The following is an 18,796-nucleotide window of genomic DNA, read 5'->3' on the forward strand; positions in this document are numbered from 1 at the left end:
CTAGAAAAAAACTCAAATGACTATACAACACAAACAATGAAACCTATTATAAATGATGTAATATAATTAATCATACAATTATAAAATTATTCTTTCAAAGCACACATAGAAACTTTCATGTCCTTCATGTGGTGCTTAAGTTGGGAATTTGAAGACTTGAGCTGATCCCTTTCTTTTACAATTTTTTCCATCATGTTTAGGAACAACCAGCCAACATCATTATACTTTTTAACTCTACAGAATTCTGTTAAGGTATCAAAAACATTATCACCCAGAGCTTTGCCCTCATAAGCATTTAAGTAGCCATATCCAGTGGTGATATTTTGTGCATCCTTATTGCCAACTAGTGTCTCTGTGTCTAATCAGGTTAGAGAACCAATTCTAAATACCCCAGAACCAACGCAGGAATCTCTTAAGATTCTGTTTCTCAAGACTCTAGTGGAATCAAAATCTGTATTAGTCAGGGTTATCTGGGGAAATAGAACCAATAGGATATATATACACACATACACACAGACATATGTGTATAGACATATAATGTAAATATTATAATAATTTTTATAGAAATTGACTCACATGACTGTGGAGATGGTCAAGACTGAATTCTGTAGGGCAGGTAACAAGCTGGGAATTCTGATAAAGGTTATTGATGAATTCCCCAGAAGAAGCTGGCTGGCTGAAGTAGAGATGGAAATTTTCCTTTCTGGCTTCTGATCTCCTTTTGAGACTTTCAACTGATTGGATGAGACTTCTCTCATTATGAAGGCAATCTTCTCAGTTGATTGTAGATGTAATCAGCCATAGATGCGATCAACTTACTGATGATTTAAATCCATGAAATATCCTCACAGTAGCAATTAGGCCAGTGCTTGCTTGACCAAACAACTAGACACCATAACCTGGCCAAGTTGACATATGAATTTAACCACTACGAGTGTGTTCTTCTTCCTTTCAAAGACTGGCTCCTGCACTTGGGCTTTTCCAGCTTCCAGGACATCTACTCTCAACACCATCTTGCATCTTTAATCTTTCCTCATTGTAGCCTTCCTAGATCTGCCTAGAATGCAATAGTGTTCTCCATCTGAAAATGGTGAATCCTTTTCTTTGATTTTATTACTTTCTCATGTAACTATCTTTTAGTTCTCCTTTTACTACCAGAAATTTTGAAAGAATCACGTATATTTGCTTCCTCTGATTTAGGGTGACCAAGATTTCCATAACCATTTGCATTCTGACCTCTGCTACCAGCATTCTACTTGCTTCTCTTTATATCTTACCTCTTGGTTATATATCCCTGAGCAATATAGCTTGTATTTCTCAGTTCTGGACTTCTATATCGATGGAATCATTATTGTATGTGTTCTTTTTGTGACTTGGCTTTTTCCCCGTGACCTGATTTCAAGAATTAATCATACTGTTTTGTGAAGTTATGAATTGTTCATTCTCATTGTTGATTAAGACTGCAGCCAATTTACCCTTTCTATTGCTGATGGACATTTGAATTGTTTCCAGTGTTTGATAATGATAAACAATTCTTCATGAACATTTTTGTTCATATAACCTGGTACATATAAACATGCATATCTCTAAGATAAAGACCTGGGATTAGAATTGCTGAAACAGAGGGCATGCATATCTCCAATTTGGCCAGGTAATGTGACATATTCTCCAAAGAATTTGTACCAGCTTACGCCATTCACTTTATGAAAGTTCCTCATGCTCCAGATTTTGGCTAGCTCTTAGAATTTAGTTGGACTTTTAAATTTTTGCTTAATTGATGGGTGAGTAGTGTTATTTCATCATGGTTTGAAAATGTATTTCCCTACAAAGGCTCAATGTGATTACATTGGGCTCATCCTGATAATGTAGAGTACCTCCCTATCTGAAGGGCAACTGATTAGTAACTTGACTACATTTGCAATGTCCCCTTCTGCCATGTAACAAAACGTAACCATAGGAGTAACACTAGGGGGCAGAGATCATGGCACCTATCACATTCTGCCTACCACAGCATATGAGAAGTTAAGAAAAGAGATGATAGTTTCAAACTTTGCATTGGGAAAATAACATGAAAAGTTGTGATATTTCCTGATCTGTTCAAATTACTGACTGCAGTTTCTGAGTTTCTTTGTTTAGAACACTCATGACCAAGATAGGTTTAGATAATAGTATGACTGAAAGAACTTGTTTGTAAGGAATTGTCCAATTAGGTATGAGTCTGATTTCTATTTTGCTCTTACCCTCCATAAGGCAAAGATTTTAAGCTTTCTTAACTCTTAGGCTATGCTCTCTTTTATTTGAAATTTCTTGTATTTCTCTAACAAGGGTTCTAGGGGTTTCTCTGTCCCCTCATGTACATTTATCCCCTCAGGACTCCTTAATACTCATCTATGTGTCTATCATGGTAACTTTATATTGATTTTGTCCACTTTCTTATATACATCATTGGGGAAAATGTTCTGCGATATAATTATACATTAATAGCCTAAATGTCTCACTAACCCTGCCCAGCACATGAACACATTAAAAAAAAAAAATCTTTTTTTCTGTTATCAATAAAAAACAAAATAATGCAAATGTAAAACATCTCAAAGCCAAATATTTTCCAGGATCATTTTATCCCATTGTATTAGTCAGGGTTCCCTAGAGAAGCAGAACTGATAGAATATATATATATATATATAAACACACACACTTACTTGTAAATATTAAAATTTATGATAGGAATTGCCTCACATAACCTTGGGGATTGGCAAATATGAATTCTGTTAGGCAGGCTGCAAGCTGGAAACTCCAAGAAAGGTGACATTGAAATCCCTAGAAGAAGGGGGCTTACTGAAACAAGATAGAAATTCTTTCTGATTGTTGAAATCCTTAGCTTTTGCTTTAAGGCCTCTAACTGATTGGATGAGGAGACTTCCTCATTATGGAGGCAATCTCCTTTGTTGATTGTCAACTGATGAATGATTTAAATCTATCTTTTAATTTAATTTTTATTGTGTAATGCAACATGTATACAAAAAACCGACAAATTTTTCAAAGCACACCACAAAAATTACTGGTAGAACAGATTTCAGAGTTTGGTATGGGTTACAATTCCACAATTTTACATTTTTACTTCTAGCTGCTCCAAGACACTGGAGAGTAAAAGAAATACCAACATAATGATTCAGCAGTCATACTCATTTGTTAAATCCTGTCTTCTCTGTTTCTCATTTCCCCCTTTCTTATTCTATTCTGTTTTCCTGTTGTGCATGTCCTAATTCTGTTTTATGGATTTTGTCATATCTCCTAGCTTTTCAATTTCCTTGGATTCCTTCTTCTCATTGTGTTTTTCCAACAAGCATTGTTGCATTATGTTATCTGTTCCACAAGCATTGTATTTACTTCCAAAGCAGATCTTTGCAATTATTGTTTTTGGAAAGTAAATCTATAGTATCCTTTGAAGTCTATTGCTAGGTAATGTAAGAGAAGTAAAATTAATGTTAATAATTGGCAATGTGGATCTGGATTTAGATATAGGGACTCCCTCACTCACAGTGACTAATCCCATTTTTTCAAGTATTATCTTTAATTTTCTAAGCCCAGAATTCAACAGATTAGAATGACATGATGAGGACAAATAACCAGCCAAATGTTAAATGTTTTTTCTATTCTTTGCCAAAACAGGAGGGCATGAAAGCCTCATGAGTTGGCTCAGGTTCAAAGGCATGCTTCTCATGTTTTTCATGCCTTTATAAAAGAAGTTCAGAGTTGCTCCAGCCCTAACATCTCATATGCCAAGTGTTCTGAATTTATCCCTGTGGGGTACACTGTGGTTAGTACACTATGTGCTTAATGAGTCTCTGTTTGGGGATAAAACTTGACTCTGAACTCCTTCAAATCTGAACTGTCATTATTTTCCCAATGTAAGTTAGATTTACTGTAACTTTGCTATCTGCTTGGGTATGTGCTATAACTTCTGAAAGATTGGTGGAATTTTCATTTGGCTGTGCTAGTTTCAACAAAATCAGACTTGGCCTTTGCAAAATTATTTTGCTTTTAAGAAAACAGGCTTGGCCTTTGAAAACTATTAGGATCTTTTGCAAGGCCTTTAAGAAAAATATTTTGTGAGTCAAGTCCAGTTGCTTTTTTTTTAAACTGCTGCTATCATGGGAAATGTGGGCAAATGAATCAACTCTCCATGTTTTCAGAGTTAAAGCAATGCTATATATAATGTAGATGGGTAGCATTTTACTTCTTAGCTCTAAACTATCCTCTCACCATATTTCTTCTGCTATTAGAGAAAATAACCTAAATAACCAAGAAATAGTTTCCCAATTTAACCACATGATACAAGGTCACTTCTGTCTGTCTCTTGGTTATTCAGAGTGCACTCTCTTTCCCCAGCTGCAGAAATGGGCTTCTCCCTTTGTACTCATGATAGTCAGGTGAGACAACTGAAATGATACAATGTGACTCCCATAAATGTGGCATTTGAGAGACATTTTTATGTAAGAGGTATATAGTACCATACTGTCTACTCCAGGCTGAAGATCAGGCTCACTAACTTGATGCATGATTTATATTCAGATATTTCCCCCTTTCATAGTCTAAAACTTACAGTACATTAAGGCACTGAAGATTGCATACACACACACACGCTCTACAGTATGTAAAGAAATAAAAGACAAAATGTGGCAGGAAAAGTTTAAGCTTAAAATAAGTTAGAATTTCTTGAATGCTGAGATTGTTAGAGAGTTTAGCATTGAGAAAGAGTCCAGTATGCACCTGCATTTTCCATGTATCACCTTATTTAATTCTGCTAATTACCATGTGAGGGAGATTATGATCCTTATTTTACAGATAAAATGGAGACTCAGAATTTGAAGTAGTCTAAGGTCACTGCATGTGGGGAAGCCAGGATTCAATTGTGGCAAAAAAGCAAGAAACTCCTAATTTTTGGATTCAAACTAGAATCATAAGTTTCATGGATATGTGGTTCTTCATAAAATGATATGGCTCAGTCCACTTTTGGGTAGGCAATGTTTTACTACTTCTTTATGGATGAAACAACAGAAGCGGAGAGGTTATGTGACTTGCCCAAGGTCACAGAGAGGGAGTGGAGAGTAGATCACCTCCAAATAAATGTTCTCTGTATTGTAAAGCACCAACATAAGTCCTGGTATTGGAGATGTCTCTTTGTCCATGATGATACTTAGTTTTGCATTACCCAGCCTGGGAATGTTCTAGTCTCTTGCTTTCTAAATTACATATTTACTCTACAAATGATAACTAAGACTCTCTGATGTAAAAGGACCTTACTTAATGGTTCCTTCTAACAAGCCCTAACACATCTGCATTGCTTTTGCTGCCCCTAGATCACCACTTCCAGAACACTGGATAATTCCTCTGGTCTCAGAACCGGGTCATTCATCACTTTTCTCTGAAGTAAGTAGTAAATATTCAATAAAACTTCCTTCAACAGCCAGTGTTTTTACTTCAAGTTTTTCTATTTAGAAGCTGTTATCATATTTATTACTCAATGACCTAAATTTTGAAAAAAAATTGCAAGTCTGATTCTACCTGGTATATATACATATATATCCATGTACCATTCAAAGATTAAATTTTGCTCTCTACTGGAATGGTCCTCTTCACTGCAAGTTCTTGGCCACCTTTGTTAGGAAAGCTGTGAATGAGAGCCATGCATCAGATCAGGAATTATACTACATGAATGTTTGGGCTCTCTTAATGTTGTGAAGCTATGATTTTGTGATGTCAACACTGGTCAAATGTGAGAGGTAGATAACCGTAGACTGGTGTTTGTGATCAGTGTAGACAGCCACTTTGGATTAATGTTTTGTAAAAAATGAGGCTCTTGAAGAACTTTCAAGGAGATATTGGGTTCTTTCTATCTCCAAGTACCACAGGCTATTAGCACAGAGGACTGAAGGATAAGAATAGGATAAATTTGTCGGTTTCACTGCTTGACTCTATCCATTTCTGTCTTTATTTTCTCTTCATCTTCTTAGTCTGCAGTTATGGTAAAATGGAGAGAAATTATAGCCATGTGTATTTATTTAATTTATTTTCTGAATAGACAACACATACGTGTAGTATATAAGAAAAAGGAAAGAGCCATTGGGAACAAATAGAATTTCAAAGAAGCATTTTTTTACTCTCTATATTTTATTCTCTCTTTTTTTTTTCCAAAAGGAATTTGGAACTGAATTATGTAGATAAATTTCCTCATTTATTTCTTTCATTTAACAGCTTATATATACCTGAAGTCCCTTTCTGTGAATTCTACTTCCACCATTCCTCCATCTATAATGAGTTTCAAAGAGATTACAGTTATGGTTTTCCTTTCTGAAAACCAACATATACTTGTTTTACTTTTTTAAAAAAAAAATGACATATTTCAAATAATTTAATTTTTCCAAATAATTTCAACAGCTCAAACTAAAAAAAAAAAAAAAGCAGACATTTTTACATTTTCCTTAGGTATTGAGAACTTAACGTAAGTGGTTTTGGATTGGATATTATTTGTATAATAATTTTTTTCAAAATACCACTTTCATACATAAACTCTAATATTCTATGATGTTTTGGAGATGTTTCTTATGTGTGCACAAAATATTAACATAGCTATCACAGCATATATTCAACTTTAAAATGTTTTCAAAATGAATATTAAAAACCTTTATGTTGCTGCATAGTCTGATTTTTTTGTGGATACTGAATAGTTTATAGAATTGATAAATCCATTTACCATTTTTATATCTATTGTTGAGTGGTTAGATTGTATGTTAATCAAAGTTTTTTTGTTGCAAGATTCGGAAATCTACTCAAACTAGTGAAGTCAGAAGCAAGGATACTGGTGGTAGACTTGGGCTGAGTACATCCGCCAAAGTCTTTTTTCACTTGGTTTACATTTTAAAATAATTATTAATGTAATAATCACTATTTCACAAATTGAGGGTATGCGGTTTATAAAATTCAGGTCTTTGATTTTAAAATTCAAGTCTCTAGACTTTATGATTCGTTTGTAAGAAAGAAAAATGGTTCAGCTGTAACCTGTGAAACAAAAAAAACAAAAACAAAAAAAGAAAAACATTTTTTGAGGGGTTATGCCTTAGGCTTGAGACGCTTACGTAACAAGCAGAGTATGTGAAAATGGAAACTATTATAAAGCAAATGAAAAGCAGGTAGACATTTTGTCTTGAATGAGCAAGATGACTGCCTCACCATCAGCCATCTGGGAAACGTCTTTCTTTCCTTCCCCCTTTCTCTTTTGAAAACTACTCCATTGAGATATAAGTGATGTGAACTACTCACAATTAAAGTGTACAGTTTGATGAAAACTTGACATATGTATATGCCTGTGAAACCATAACTCCTTTGTAATCCCTCACTCCTACCCTTCCTCACACCCCGTCTCCAAGCAACCACTAATCTGCTTTATGTCACTATAGATGAGTTTACATTTGATAGACTTTTATATAAGTTCAGTCCTACAGTATATAGTTTTTTGGGTCTGGCTTCCTTCACACACCATAATTATTTTGAGATTCGTCCATGTTGTTATGTGTATTAGTATTTCATTACTTTTTATTGCCGAATGGAGTTCCATTGTATGGATGTACCACAATTTTTTATCTAGTCATCTGTTGGTGGGCATTTGTTTTTCTCTTTCTTTTGGATGTACAGGTTTTTGGGTTAGAGTGTATTATCATAGCAAAATCTGGGGCAAGGATGTGCCATCCTATTTCTGGATTACATATAAAATGCTGAATGTTGAAGAAAACCTTGTCAAGGAATGACATTTCAAACAGAATATAGAGGAACATACATAAAAATTTATCAAGCTCAAATCTTATTAAAATTTTTTGGTTTCTAAAAGATCCCTGGGAGGCTTTAGTCTTAATCATTATGTTTAACAATGAGTGCAGAGCTAGGGCATAATTTCTCAAGACATAGATCCTCCAAGGTAAATTGTAGAAATATGAATTATTTTTGAAACCTTATGGTCATTGAACTACAATGGTGCTTACCTTTTCTTTGCACACACTAGAACATTCAGTGGCTAAATTGCAGTACCCCCTGTTTGAGAAATCATTTTAAGGTGGGCAAGCAACAATAACAACTTCAGAAGCTCATGTGCTACAATATTATTTAGAATTAATAGGTTCTGTCTTGAGAAGCGGGCCTCCTGTATTCATCAGATATTTATTAAATGTCTACTATGAGAAAGACATTGAAAAGTAACTTTGTTGTTTATATACCAAGACTCTGAAGCACAGGCATATAGCTTCCGTGACCAGCACAGTATGCCTGCATTCCACGTCCTCTCCACAGTGCTCCATCTTGAATTAATTGCTTTTCCAGTGCCTACCAAAAGAATGGTGGGAGAGGATTGATATTTACATTAATCTAAAGCTACCAGCTATTCCACTAAGGCAGGGGTTGGCAAACTGTGGTCCACAGGTCGAATCCAGACCAATGTCTGCTTTGTAAATGAAGTATTATTGGAAGACATTCATACTTATCTCATTAGTTTACTGTCCAGGGCAGAATTGAATTGTTGTGACAGAGAACTTATAGCTGGCAAGGGCTAAAATATTTACTCCTGGGCCCTTTAAGAAAAAGTCTGCCAACCTCTGCCCTAGACTGTCATGTTAGCTTCCCTAGAAAGTAGTGTACCTGTATTTGTATAGTTTCATGTAACTTAATGCATATCCTTGGCTTTTATTTAGGGTTATGGAAGAAATGACTATATGAACTTTTGGAACATTTTTCATCTTGAACTCTATGTCACTTTTATTTATGTTTTAAAATTATTAAAGTCACATACGTTTTGTGTATTTGAAGATTCCATGAAAATAAAATAAATAATGAAGGTCCTTTTCACTCCTCAGTCTTACTTTCTTCCCCAGAGATAGGCATTGTAATAATTTGCTGCATCAGGCCTTTTTAAATATTGAAGTATATATATATATAAAGAGAGTTTACAATTTTTTCTAATGTGTAAATAGGAACATTCTACACATACTGTTTTTCTAAGCATTAGATCTTGTAAATTGTTTCATGCCAGTACATATAGATTTATCTATTTTTATTAAGGTCTGAATAATGTTTAATTATTTGGCTGTATCAGTGGTGAGCAAACTTTTCCTATAAATGACCAAATAGTAAATATTGTAAGCTTTCTAGGTCACATAAGGTCTCTGTCACTGCTGTTGCTGCTACTGCTTCCTCTTCCTCCCTCCCTCCCTCCTCTTCCTCCTTTTCTTCTTCTCCTTTTCCTCCTCCTCCTCTTCTTATTCCTCTGCGTCTTCTTTTTCTTTTTCAACAATCCTTTAAAAAGATAAAGCCATTCTTGGGCTGCAGGCGGTTCAGAAATAGGCTGCAGGCCAATTTTGGCCTAGGATTCATAGATTGTGGGCCCCTGAGCTATACCATAGTTTTTTGCTTTATGTTTTAAAACCTGTCCCCTATTAATGAACAGTTAGGTTGTTGGCATCTTTCAGCATTTCAAACAATGCTGCAGTAAAAATCCTAGTACTTGTGGCTTTTATTTTTTTCCGCTGCTGAAAAATGTACAAAACAACTTAGATAGACCAGTTGGGGTCAAATGTTTCCCACTACTTGTACCATCTTCTTTTCTGTCTTTATGAATTTGATTGTTCTAGATATATCATATAAAGGTAAGCATATAATATTTGTTCTTTTGTGTCTGGTTTATTTGTTCAGCGTGATGTCTTCAAGGTTCATCAGTGTTGTAGTATGCATCAACACATCATGCTTTTTTATGGCTGAATAATATTATATTCATTATATATATTTATATAAATAGCACATTTTACTTATCTATTCCTCTATTGATGGACAATTTTTTCCAGCTTTTGGCTGTTGTGAATGCTGATATGAACATTGGTGTATAAGTATCTAACATTATTTTTTAATTGTCTCAGCATATGTGTAGTTTTAGCATTAGCTCTCAAGTTCTTTGGTGTGAGGGTTTTGATAGCCATCCTTCCACAGGGTCCCCACTAATTCTTGTCCTTGTGTGATCTCCTCTCTTATTGAATCAGAACATATAGAACATGGGCAGTAGTGATGATATATGACTTCTGAGGCAAGGTCACAAAAGACATTATAGGTCCTGCCTTGGTCTCTTGGATCTTTGGTTCCACAGGAAGTCAGCTGCCAAGTCATGAGGACACACAAGGAGCCACAAGGAGAGGCCCAAGTGGAGAAGAACTAGAGACACTTTGAAAGTGGATCAGGTCTTCAGATGATTGCAGCCCTGTCTGATACCTGCTGTATCCTCATAAGGGACCTCGAGTCAGAACTGCCCAACCAATCTTATCTTAAATTCTTGATCCATAGAAACCATGAGAATAGTTTTCTTTTTTTGTAATAACTTTGTCTGGCTTTGGTATGAGGGTGATGTTGGCTTCAGAGCAAGGTAGCTTTACCTCCTCTTCAATTTTTTTGAAGAGTTTGAGCAGGATTGGTACTAATTCTTTCTTGAATGTTTGGTAGAATTCACATGTGGAGCCATCTGGTCCTGGACTTTTCTTTTTGGGGTACTTCTTAATGACTAATTTGATTTCTTTACTTGTGATTGGTTTGTTGAGGTTGTCTATTTCTTCTTGAGTCAATGTTGGTTGTTCTTGCCTTTCTAGAAAGTTGTCCATTTCACCTACATTGTCGTATTTATTAGCATAAAGTTGTTCGTAGTATCCTGTCATTACTTCCTTTATTTCTGTGGGGTCAGTGGTTATGTCTCCTCTTTCATTTCTGATCTCATTTATTTGCATCCTCTCTCTTCTTCTTTTTGTCAGTCTTGCTGAGGGCCCATCAATCTTATTGATTTTCTCATAGAACCAACTTCTGGTTTTGTTGATTTTGTCAATTGTTTTCATGTTCTCAATTTCATTTATTTCTGCTTTAATCTTTGTTATTTCTTTCCATTTGCTTGCTTTGGAATTAGTTTGCTGTTCTTTCTCTAGTTCTTCCAAGTGGACAGTTAATTCCTCGGTTTTTGCCCTTTCTTCTTTTTTGATATAGGCATTTGGGGCAATAAATTTCCCTCTTAGCACTGCCTTTGCTGCATCCCATAAGTTTTGATATGTCGTGTTTTCATTTGCCCCGAGTTATTTACTGATTTTTCTTGTAATTTCTTTCTTGACCCACTGGTTGTTTAAGAGTGTGTTGTTGAGCCTCCACATATTTGTGAATTTTCTGGCATTCTGCCTATTGATTCCCAACCTCATTCCTTTATGATCTGAGAAAGTGTTTTGTATGATTTCAATCTTTTTAAATTTATTGAGACTTGCTTTGTGACCCAGCATATGGTCTATCCTTGAGAGTGATCCATGAGCACTTGAGAAAAAGGTGTGTCTTCTGTGGTGGGGTGTAATGTTCTATAAATGTCTGTGAAGTCTAGCTCATTTATTGTATTATTCAAATTCTGTTTCTTTATTGATCCTCTGTCTAGATGTTCTGTCCATTGATGAGAGTGGTGAATTGAAGTCTCCAACTATTATGGTAGATGTGTCAATTTCTCTTTTCAGTGTATTTTGCCTCATGTATTTTTGAGCATTCTGGCTCGGTGCATAAATATTTATGACTGTTATGTCTTCTTGTTGACTTGGTCCTTTTGTTAATACATAGTGTCCTTCTTTGTCTCTTTTAACTGTTTTACATTTGAAGTCTAATTTGTTGGATATTAGTATAGCTACTCTTGCTCTTTTCTGACTGTTATTTGCATGAAATATCTTTTCCCAACCTTTCACTTTCAACCTATGTTTATCTTTGGGTCTAAGATGTGTTTCCTGTAGACAGCATATAGATGGGTTCTGTTTTTCAATCCATTCTGTCAGTCTATGTCTTTTGATTGGGGAGTTCAATCCATTAACATTGAGTGCTATTTCTGTATGGGTAGTACTTTCTTCTACCATTTTTTTTAATATAAGTATTTGTGTGTATGTGTATGTGTGTGCATGTATATGGGATTTATTTTTATTTATTTATTTATTTATTTATTTTACATGGGCAGGCACCTGGAATCGAACCCGGGTCCTCGGGCATGGCAGGCAAGCATTCTTACCTGCTGAGCCACCGTGGCCCGCCCTCTTCTACCATTTTGCCTTTTGGATTTTATATGTCATATCTAATTTTTCTTCTTTTTACCTTTACTGATAGTCTTCATTTCTACACTCTTCTCCACATCTCTCTCTCCTGTCTTTTCATATCTGTCTCTAGTGCTCCTTTTAGTATTTCTTGCAGAGCTGGTCTCTTGGTCACAAATTCTCTCAATGATTTTTTTGTCTGAAAATATTTTAATTTCTTCCTCATTTTTGAAGGACAATTTTGCTGGATATAGACTTCTTGGTTGGCAATTTTTCTCTTTTAGTAACTTAAATCATCCCACTGTCTTCTCGCCTCCGTGGTTTCTATGCATAGTCTTATTGGGCTTCCCTTGTATGTGATGGATTGGTTTTCTCTTGCTGCTTTCAAGATTGTCTATTTCTCTTTGACCTCTGACATTCTGATTAGTAAGTGTCTTGGAGTATATCTATTTGGATCTGTTCTCTTTGGGGTACGCTGCACTTCTTGGATCTGTAATTTTGTCTATCATAAAAGTTGGGAAATTTTCAGTGATAATTTCCTCCATTAGTTTTTCTCCTCTTTTTTCTTTCTGTTCTCCTTCTGGGATACCACAACATGTAAATTCGTGTGCTTCATGTTGTCATTCAATTCCCTGAGTCACTGCTCATATTTTTCCTTTCCTTGTCAGATTTCAGATGTTCTGTCGTCTTTTCAGATGTTCTGTCCTCCAGTTCACTAATCCTATCCTCTGCCTCTCGAAATCTACCATTGTAGGTTTCCATTGTTTTCTTCATCTTTTCTACTGTTCCTTTCATTCCCATAAGTTCTGTGATTTGTTTTTTCAGACTTTTAATTTCTTCGTTTTATTCATTTCTTACCTTCTTTATATCCTCCCTCATTCATTGATTTGATTTTTGATGAGGTTTTCCATGTCTTTTCGAACATTCTGAATTAATAGTTTCAACACCTGTATCTCATTTGAATTGTTGGTTTGTTCCTTTGACTGGGCCATATCTTCAATTTTCCTAGTATGATTTGTTATTTTTTGCTGGTGTCTAGGCATTTAATTACCTTAATTAGTTTATTCTGGAGATTGTTTTCACTTCTTTTACCTAGGATTTTCTTGCTGGATGAATTTGTTGTCTGTCTATTCTTTAACATTCAGTTCAGCTTGTTCTGGACCACTAGGCTAGGTTTTGTTTAACAGAGCAGAACTTTTCAGTTCTTGTTTTCTTATTTCTTGCCCTGCCTGTATGGTGCCTTTTTTCCCCCCACCCTTAGGAGGGTCTACTTAAGTATTATACACCCCAGCCAGATTTTCCCACACCAAACTGGCCTCCTCTCAGGAGGAAAGCATCACCTGCATCAGTTTTCCTTGAGGGTGAGACCCAGCAGGTTGAAAGACTTTCCTGGTGAAATCTCTGGACTCTGTTTTTCTTATCCTGCCCAGTATGTGGCACTTGTTTGCCTGCAGGTCCCACCAGCATAAGATGATGTGGTACCTTTAACTTTGGAAGACTGTCCCTGCTGGGGCATTGGGGTCATGGTGGAAACAGTGGAGAGGTTGTAGGATGGCTTTAATGGCTTCAAATTTCTAAGCCCTGGGGTCTGAATTCCTTGAGGGAGGGATTCCACCTGAGTTGGGCCTCACTTCTCCCTGGGGAAGGCATAGGCTCCAGACAAGCTCTCAAACAAGCTTGTTTCTGCCTATGCCTGGGGCGGTTGCAGTCTGAGAAGCCCTACTGCTGTTTCCAACGGCAGTCAAGCCTTTGTAGAAACTCAGCCACAAAAACCTCTGTGTTTTTTTTTTCTCTTTTTCCATCAGCCCTTGGCCTTGGGGCAAAAATCGGCAACCTCCGCTTTGACAGGTTCACCTGAACTGGGGGCCTATTTTTAGTAGTCAGAATTTGTGAATTAATTCCACACTTGAAGCTTAGTTGTACTCAGCCCCTGCTACTGGTAAAGTCTCTTTCCTTTCCCCTCTGGGAATCAGCCTGCAGGGGATGGGTGCCGGCCGCTGCGGCTTGGGGAACTCACGGTTCTGGGGGGGTCTTGCAGCTGGTCCAGACTAGGCTATGCTGTGTGTCTGGTCACTGACGTGGCCCCAGCAGTTGTTCTCTACTGTTCCTGGTTATTTAGTAGCTGTTCTGGAGGACAAGCTAAACCCACACATCTCTAAGCCGCATCTTGGCACCTCTATCCAAGAAACCATGAGAATAATATGTTCTTTTTTAGCCACCAAGATTTTGGGTGATTTGTTATGCAGAAATCTAATGCACAATTAGTTATGCAAACAATACAAGGAATTATAACTAATGAATAGTTAAGTTTTAAAAGACATGTATAGTTTTAGAATCTGTTTTCTGCTGGGCACCAAAACCAAGGATTAGATTTAACATGGTGTCAGATTCCTATAGTGTATTTCCTGCGTAACTTTCATATTGACTAAATCTTGTATTTTATCATTTATCCTACACCATATTAAATTTTTCTCTATTTTCCTTTCCTTCCACACAGAACTGTTGACATAAACTTATTTTTATGAATCTCTTTAACAAGTGACTGCTGATTCCAATCCAGTGACTGCTTTGCATTGACTATTGCTGTCTAAAACTCTGCATTTTAAAAATGACAGTTTATTATTTTTCATGATTCTGTGGGATGACTGGGTTGTTCTTTTACTGGTTTTGCCCAGGCTAACTCATGCAGCAGTGTTTACCTGGTGGGTCTCCTGGAGTTGCAGAGTCTAAGATAGACTCATCTGTATGATTGAGAAATTGGCATTATGGCTGGAAACTTGGACCTCTTTCCTGATGGTCTCTCAGTATTCTAACCCAAGCTGTTTTCCAAGGTGACTAGGTCCTAAGAGAGAAGAGTTGGAAGCTACAAGGGGTCTTGAGTTCTAGGTTCTACAGCTTAAACAAAGCTACTTCTGCACATTCTATTTCTCAGAGCAAGTCATAACCCTGCTCAGACTCAAAGGGAGTAGAAAAATAGACTCTACCTCTATTAGAGGAATGGCAATGTCATGTTGCAAAAGGTGCATGGACACAGGGAGAGATGATTCATTGGGGGACCTTATTATAATGATACACCATAAACTTCATTAGGAGAAATTGTAAATATTAATTAACAAGATGCTAATCCCCAGATTCCAGATCCAGAATGATTCATTTTTCAAACATGCATATATTGAGAACCTACTATGTATCAGCCTTGAGGAACAAAATATGTAATCCCTTACTTGAGGAAAGAAAGATATTTGGTTTCTTCAAATTCAATCCTTTAGGACCAGGATCTGAGTTTTCTACATAAATAAATAAAGCGACAGATATCTCTTGGGTGTCTTCTGTGCTTTGAATGCCATTGTTTCTCCCTGAGATGCTTTGCTGGGAGAGAAATATGGCAACCTCTGAGAGTTACTGATGCTCTCTACAGGTGTGTCTGCAGATTTCACCCTCAGCCATAATATCTGCCCTCAGAGTGTTTGATAGGGCATCCCAGTTCTGTCTGGCTTCATTTGCCTTTCCTGATATATACTTTACCATATGGTAGAGACGCCAGTGGTGAACTCTCATGGCTTTAAACAATTGGAGTAGGTGTCAGAGGGAAGTTATGGGATTGTCTATCTGTACATTGTGTGCACAACAAGGTATTGAGCATTAGGTTACAGAGGACTGAATAAGACATAAACCATAGAATCATAGAGCTGAAAGGGAAAATAAAAATCATTTGACCATCCCTCTCTTTTAAAAATTAAGAAAATTGAGACTTAGGGACATTACATTATGTGTTCATGTTAAAATATTTATTTAGCAACAGACCTGAAACAAGAACTTAGGGATTCTGACCTATTTGGTGCTCTTTCCGCTGGTGCCCTTTTAAGACCTTATATCCTCTAAGAGGAGAAATAATACTAACATAATGTATGCCAAGCAACGTGCAAAACTTGAAAGTTCTCACTGAAGTTTCTTATCTTCACAGCAATCTGAGGAGTGGGTATTGTTAGAATTCCAATTTAAAGAAGAAGAGTGCATTGGTTTGTTCAAAGCTGGCAGAATGCAATATCCTAGAAATGGAATGGCTTTTGTAAAGGAAATTTATTAAATTACAAGTTTATAGTTCTCGGGCCATAAAAATGTCCAAGTTAAGGTATCCAGACCTTGACCCAAGAAAGGCCGATGTCTGTTACATGGAAGGTACATGGCTGGTGTCTGCTGGTCCTTATTCCTGCATCCCTTGCTTCCAGCTTCTGATGTCAGTGGTCTCCTTTCTAAGCATCTGTGGCCATTCACTTAGCTCCTGCAGGGAAGAACTCTGGATTTTGGTTTGCTTTGCATCTCATGGGAAGGCACATGGTGACAGCTGCTGGGCTCTGCATCTCCAAATGCCCATGTCTAATCATCTCAGTCAATTCTGAAGTAACTACTCTCCAAGCATCTGTATCTGAGGTTTCTTCAAAATGTTTCCCCTTTTAAAGGACTCCAGTAAACTAATCAAGGCCCACCTTGAATGGTTGGAGTCACATCTCCGTCTAATCAAAAGGTCACACCCACAACTGGATTTGTCACATCCATGGAAGTAATCTAACCAAAAGGTCATACCCACAATTGAGTGAGTCAGTCTCCATGGAAACAGTCTAATAAAATGTTTCCACAGTAAATGATAGGTTTGGCCCCACAAGATAGGATCAGGATCAAAACAGGGCTTTTCTGGGGTACATAATAGTTTCAAACTGGCACAAAGGGAGCTTAAGTAACTTTCCCAAATTCCCAAGATGAAAAATTTCAGAAGCTGCTCCTCACCTGGGTACTTTTATTCTAGAGATTATGCTCTTAATCACTGTTTAGTCCTACAATATGAACAAATGTAACAATATTGGAAAAGCCAGAGAGGGCAGGGAGCCTACTCAGGTTACATGAAGGGTCTTCAGGTCCCAAGGGAATAAGCTGTGTGGAAGGCAGAGGATGTGTACCTCCTGGGGACAGAACAGAGTCAGGCTCTTGTTACACACTAGGCTGGGTTTATTGAATGAATGACCAAATATCCCATTTTTTGGTGAGCCTACAAGTCTATAGCATTTGCATTACAATTAGAATTTTCTCTTGCACTGGCAAACATTTGCTAATGACAGTTTGATCCTGAATTACTAAATCTAGACATTCTATGGCATGGGTAATAGATTTATTTTCCAAACTCTGCCTCAGAAATGATTAGATTTATGGAACATTCATTCTATGCTTCATTTAAGAAATATTGAGTATCAGCTTTTGGCAAGAAGACAGTTTACTAGGCATTGACCCTTCTGAATATAACCAGTTCTATCTTCATTTTAGCTCTGATAGTGGAATCCTATCTATTGCAGTTCATGGTGTTTTCTTTTTCAAGCTTTGCACATTTTAATTTAACTTCATAGTACAAATAAAATTAGAAGGCTATATATCTCAGATTATTTTAGAACTTGCCTTTTTCAAGGGAAGCACAGGAAAAGGAGCACACACCTGCCCTTTGCCAATTGGAATGAAAATCTATTGTTGTATTAGTTAGATTATAACTAACTGCTGTAACAAACAAATCCAATGATATATAATGGCTAAAACAGGAAATATGTTTATTTTCTGTTCACATAAAATCCCAAATGGGTATTCCTGATAAATAGGTAAGTCTCCTCCAAGTAGTAATATGCCCTGTTCCTCCCAAGCTTGTCACACACATCCACATCAAACTCACAGAGAGGGAAGAGCATGGAGGGTCACACATGAGGTTTTTATGTGCTATGCTTGGAAGTGGCACATATCTTGCTACTAACATTCTTTTGATCAGAATTCAGTTATGTAGTCAACATAACCACGAGGGAGCCGGGAAAATGTACATCACCTTTTACCCAGAAAAAGGAGGAAACAGTTTTTCTTCCTTTGAAAGCTGGCCAGTCTCTATCAAAGTGTCAGAACGTTGTATGTTTGTGTCTCTGTGTGTGTAGGGGGATACTCTGGAATACAATATTTATTTGAAAAGTTGGGAAATGATGGTGAAATCCTCCCTATTCTCTCTTAATTCACTAACCTCTCTTTAAATACTACCCATTTTTCTTGAATTTCATTTAAGTATTTGTAAATTTAAGCTCTTAATTTCATCTGATTAAAAGTTACAGGGGGGACAAGGGTAGTTGAGTGGTGGAACTCTCACCTGTGATATGGGAGACCTGGGTTCGATTCCTGGCTCATTCGATTCCTGGCTCATGCGCTTCCCAAAACAAACCAGCAAACAAAAAACAAAAAACAAAACAACAAAATTCAACAATTGGTACTGCAATAATGGGATACTCAAATGGAAAAAAGAATAAAATATGACCCCCGCCATATAGCATACAGAAGAAATTACATTGGCAAGGTTCTTTTGAAATCATATACAACTCTTTCTTTTATAGATGAGAAACATGAAGTCCAGAGAGGCTAAATGATGTGCCTGAAGTCCCACTGTCAGTTAGCAGCACAGCTAAGATTAGAGCTGAGAAGTCTCCTGATCTTCCCCTTTATTTTATTTTGAAACAATGTCAGTAGTAACTTTCCAAATCCTTATTATGTTTTACATTTTAGTCTCACACATAACAATCCTGTTGAATTTATTTCAGAATGAGCCTGACATGAATACTTTAATGATTATTTTTGGTTAAAGAGGTTCTCACTATAGCCTT

The 18,796-nt window shown here is 36.7% G+C and overlaps 2 long non-coding RNA genes across 7 annotated transcripts in view; one reads left to right on the top strand and one right to left on the bottom strand.

Moving 5' to 3' along the window:
- The window catches only part of LOC143660847 (uncharacterized), a 256,137-nt gene that overhangs the window by 40,529 nt on the left and 196,812 nt on the right, over nt 1–18,796 (top strand). For all 4 annotated transcript variants that reach the window (XR_013164273.1, XR_013164274.1, XR_013164275.1 and 1 more), the window contains exon 2: nt 5,361–5,430. This is a non-coding gene — a long non-coding RNA (uncharacterized LOC143660847). The remainder of the gene's footprint in view (nt 1–5,360; nt 5,431–18,796) is intronic.
- LOC143660848 (uncharacterized) overlaps nt 1–18,796 on the bottom strand; it is a 90,346-nt gene that overhangs the window by 7,789 nt on the left and 63,761 nt on the right. The gene's annotated exons all lie outside the window — the stretch shown is intronic.

The sequence above is a fragment of the Tamandua tetradactyla genome, chromosome 17 (assembly GCF_023851605.1).
Source record: "Tamandua tetradactyla isolate mTamTet1 chromosome 17, mTamTet1.pri, whole genome shotgun sequence".
Lineage (NCBI taxonomy): Eukaryota > Metazoa > Chordata > Mammalia > Pilosa > Myrmecophagidae > Tamandua > Tamandua tetradactyla.